Below are 5,119 nucleotides of genomic sequence, written 5' to 3' on the forward strand. Positions count from 1 at the left end.
AAAGATAAATATTTGAGATATTTCAAGCTATTGAGATAAAATTGAGATATCTCAAAATTAACATGTAAAGAACAAATTTTTTATTCTCCCTGATGCCAGTTAGCAAGGTGGCAGAAAGGGAAAGAAGTATACACCTCTCCATTTCCGAACTTCCTTAAAAGATGGACACATTATTTTAGATGAAGGAAACTCAGCCCTTGAGCATCACAAAAGGCCCTCACTCCCTCACAGGAGATGCCCTCTGTAGCATGCATGTGAGTGATAGCCTGAGCCCAGCTTTTGGCAAATGGCTTGTGATATTTATCCAAACCCTAAAGTCTTTTTTTCTTTAAAGTAAATGACATAGATCCTGTTGGTGACGACAAGAATAATTTCTGTGAGCCAATTCTGCAGGCAGCTATAAACATATCTCTTAAAAATTCTTATTCCTAACCACAATTAGCAGACATTTGGTCCTATCCAAAATGTCCATGGAGACATTTAGTTCACACCAAAAATTCTTTGAAATTTGATCCTATCAAAAAACATAAACACTTGCCCTGACCAGTATGGCTCGGCTGGATGAGTATTATTCCATGTACCTAAAGGTCTCTAGTTTGATTCCTAGGCAGGGCACATACCCAGGTTACAGGTTACAGGTTGATGTCTCTCTCTCTCTCTCTCTCTCTCTCTTCTCTCTCTCTCTCTCTTTTTCTCCCTCTCAGAATCCTTTCCTCTCTCTCTAAAAATCAATACAAACACATTAAAAAACAACAACAGACAATCCAAGAAGTTATCCTTTCATTCAAAAAGCCCATAATGTTTATTTATACTCTGGGTTACGGGATTAAGACATAAAAATGCTATCAGGTTGTATTGGTCCAATGATTGTGTTGTGGCTGTACTGCCAAAAACAACCCTTCTTACCTTGGTAGAAAGGCTCGCAATGACACATGGGGCAGGTAGATAGGTCAGGGCTCAGAGCTTGCAGAAGAGTAGGATTTATATTAACATAATATAAATGGAACTAATGTCTCCATGGATGTTTTGGACAAAACAAAATATGAAGGACCTTTTGGCATGGACCAAATGTCTCAGTGGAAATTTTGGACAGGACCAAATGTCCTGCAAAACAAGTAACCATGTCTGTCAATGCTGAACACTGAATATTTAAGGAGACATCTCAAGAAAAGGAAAAATGTAAAATTTGGCAAATATACCCCAAGGTCCCCATATAACATTAATTTGTGCTTATTAAATTTGTTCCGAGATTTATCAATCTTCCTAAAGCAAGTAATCTAGAATGTTTCATAAAAAGTCGATGGTACTGAAAAATGCAACCACTTTACCCTGGCCATAATTCACGTATGGATGGGAATCATCTAACTCTGAAGGCACAAGCATTTAATCTTACCTTTCATTTAGAAGACCTTGAAAATCAGCATTTCCTTATTTACATAGGAATCACAAGAGGTCTTACTAACAATTCTGACTTCTCCAGTTTAACTACTGATTCAGTAGGGCTAAGAAGAGGACCAGGGAATTTTGCCAAATATCTACTTTCCCTTGCCTCTGTTTTATTTTCTCTGGATGCATGGGGCATTTAGCAGACAGTAAGATCTGATCACTAATTTTTCTCTGGTACCAATAAGCTGACATCTTAGGTGGCATTTGTCTAAATCAAGTAGGCTATTCTGGTCACATCTTTGTTCTCTCAAAGCACAAATTCATCCACCAATTCCCAGGATTTCTAGATATTGAAACTGAAATCAACTAAAAGGAGGTATACAATATTATTTACTAAAATTTGGTATTACACTCTTGAAAGAGTTTTATGTGGTTGATAAAACCCCCAGAAAGTTTTCAGAGGCACTCACTTTTATAACCCGGCACCAATTAGCTATAAACAGCTTGAAGATTTCATCACTAGTTTAAACTTACAGAATTGTTCTGTTGGTTATGTGAGGCTGCATCAAGTTAAAAGTATTCAGCACAGCAAAAGAAACAACCAACAAATGAAAAGACAACCTACAAAATGGAAGCAATTTTGGTAAACCATGTATCTCATAACATCTGAAATATATACAGAACTTTTATGCCTAAATAACAATAAAAAATTCAATTAAAAATTGGCAGGTGAGCATGTCTGGTGTACCTCAGTGCTTGAGCATTGACCCATGAACCAGGAGGTCTAGGTTTGATTCCCAGTCAGGTTACATACCTGGGTTGTGGCCTTGATCCCCAGTAGGGGCATGCAGGAGACAGCAGATCAATGACTCTCATCAGTGATGTTTCCATCTCTCACTCTCTCGTTCTCCCTTTCCCTTTCTCTCTCCGAAATAAATTTTAAACGATGGGCAAGTGATCTGTAAAGACAATTTCTGAAGAGCACATGCAAATGGACAACAGGTGCATGGAAATGGACTGGAAAATCTTCAGGGAAATGCCAATCAAAGCCACAATGAGATATCACCACACACCTGTCAGAATGGCTATTATCAAGATGACAAACAAGTGTTGATGAGGATGTGAAGGAAAGGAAACCTTGTACACCATGGGTGGGAATGTAAGTTGGTATAAATAAGATGGACAAAAGAATGGAGGTTCTTCCAAAAATTAAAATAGAAGTGCCATCTAACTCAGAAAATCCCACTTCTTGATATATATTATAGAGTTGAAAATGGAATATTGAAACAATATCTACACTTCCCTTTTCCATGCAGCATTATTTATAATAGCCAAGACTCAAAAATAATTTATGTCCAATATATTAATGGATAAAGAAGATGTTATATACACAGTATGTTATTCAACCATGAGAAAGAAGAAAATCCTTCCATTTGTGAAAACATACGTGGTCCTTGAGAGCATTATGTCACATGAGAGACGTCAGACAGACAACAACAAATGCTGTATAACTATATCACATACATGGAACTTTCAAAAGCTTAATACATGTGAGAGTGAACCAGAGAGCTTTTCTGTCAAAGAAAGGAGCTCGCCATGATCTTAGGTACCACCATTTTTGATATGATCTTCAGGGATCTGCCATCTTAGACTCTGCCTTACCCCTTCCCCTCCTCTGAATTAGCCAATCGCACAATAATGGGAACCCGAGCTCTGAGCCCTGACCAACCAGGTCAGAGTTCAGAGTGAGGGGCAGGGCAGACCTGAGTCAGGAAATAAAACCCCAATTTCCCATTTGGTGTGCTTTGCCCATGATTTCCAGCTGGCAACATCACCATTCTGTGCAGGAGTAAATTTGTCTTGCTGGTTCAGTTTCTAGTGTTTGTATCATTTCTGCAACATCATTGAGAGCATTTCTAACAATTTGGGGGCTCATATCCAGGATTTACCCTCTTGAAAGGGTCATTTGAACCCTCTCCCTAGAGGAGGCACACCCCACCATCTCGTTTCGGTGGCCTCTGTTAGAGGGAAGCCTATGACACTCTGAGCTGGCAACAGACTCTAGATCGAAAGTTATCAGCAACGCAGGGGAGGGGCCCAGGAAACCAGGCAACTCTATGCATAGACCAAAGTTCAAAAAACTTCAGAGAGAAATTAGTAGGGGCCTTGGTGGTCGGGACATCCTGGAGGTTGTGCATGTGTGTGTGTGTGTGAATGAGATGCGTCCCAGACAGGAAGTGAGTGGAGAGTTCTAATCTGCAGTTTTGTTCTCCCCCAAGGGAAGTGGCCAGAGAGGGATGAAGCAGATCTAGGGGAGTGTGAGAAATCTTCAATAGGGGAGGTTGAGCACAGACAGACAGAAGGAACTTTTCAAGGATGGGAAATAAAAATTCTAGGCCTAGGGAATACATTCCCCCAAAATAGTCCACTGGGTGAACGTTGAGGTTCTGGGGAGGGGCAGTCCCCAAACCAGGGACAGCAGACATTGCTTTTCTTAGGTGTTTTTTGTTGTTGTTGTTGTTTTGTTTTTTTGGGTTTTTTTTTTTTTATGCAGGGCATTCTGTGGTATCTGTGGGTTGTGCACACCTGTAAATATTGTATATAAGTGTTTCTGTTGATGTTTTGTGTCTCTTTGTTTTTTGGCTCAATATGTTTAAAGATGTGGCAGGTTCCGCTTTACTGGGGCCCAGCTGCTTGTGGGCAGGCTGAACATGTGGCAGGGATTGCAGGAACTTTAAGGCATCAGCAGCCAGAAATTCAGGGTTTGAATTTTGAGAGACTTTTTTTCTGTGCGTCTGTAATGTAACCTTAGTCACTGATGTTCTTTGCTGGCTTAGTTTGCTCTGCACCGTTTTATAAACATAGGGAATCCTCTGTCTTTGTGCTGTGTGGGCTTTGTGCCACTCAGAACCAAAGGTCATTTTGCTGTGCTGGGTTAAAATTCTAAGATAGATTCTAAGGCTAATGTCCCAGCCCATCCTTTTTAGAGTATTCATTTATTTACTGTAGGGTTTTTGTTTGTTGGTTTCTGTTTTTTAAGATCTCATGTTGTTACAGTCTATTCAGAAAGAAAAAATGGGAAATAAAACCTTCTGAACCCCGAAGTCTTTTTTTCCTAGGAGGACCAGCTCTGCAGGCTGCAGAAACAGTAGGGGGGAGCAAGGAGGGGGGAGGGCACTCCCATTTTGTAAAGAAAAATAAGCCTGTGACTTATCCCTGTTTTTTTGTTTGTTTGCTTTTTTAAAGTGTTGTGTTTCTTTTTGTCAAGAAAATACTTTGGCAGATTGCAGCTCCGTGGAACCATAAAGGACACACTCAGGGGGCAGATTCAGTGAGCACCAAAGCCCCATTGAAGCAAGTCTTGCCCCGGAGGGGTGTCTCCAGCACAGAAGTTCTCCCACTGTAGACACAGCTGATTCTCACAGCCAATTGGCCTGGAGGTCAATTCCTCCCAGTGATACCTACAACAATCAAGGCTTAACTACAACAAGACTGTGCACAAAGACCACAAGGGGGTGCACCAAGAGTGTCCTCCTCAGGTAATTGGGGAGGCTGAACCACTGGGCCCTAGAGGACACTTAGCGCAGAAAACCACTTTATCAACACAGGGAAGCATAAAAAATGCTGAGACAAAAAAAAGGACACAAAGGACAGAAATGGAGGAAAGCAAACTACTGGATATAGAGTTCAAAACCACACTTTTAAGGTTTTTCAAGAATTTTCTAGAAACTGC

General features: G+C 40.5%; 1 long non-coding RNA gene across 1 annotated transcript in view; it reads right to left on the bottom strand.

Annotated features, from left to right (window-relative positions):
- Window positions 1-541: 541 nt before the first annotated feature.
- Window positions 542-5,119, bottom strand: part of LOC106728185 — an 8,098-nt gene continuing 3,520 nt past the window's right edge. The window contains exon 3 of the long non-coding RNA XR_001364456.1: window positions 542-552. This is a non-coding gene — a long non-coding RNA (uncharacterized LOC106728185). The remainder of the gene's footprint in view (window positions 553-5,119) is intronic.

The sequence above is a fragment of the Myotis brandtii genome, unplaced genomic scaffold, assembly GCF_000412655.1.
Source record: "Myotis brandtii unplaced genomic scaffold, ASM41265v1 scaffold556, whole genome shotgun sequence".
In the NCBI taxonomy this organism is placed as follows: domain Eukaryota; kingdom Metazoa; phylum Chordata; class Mammalia; order Chiroptera; family Vespertilionidae; genus Myotis; species Myotis brandtii.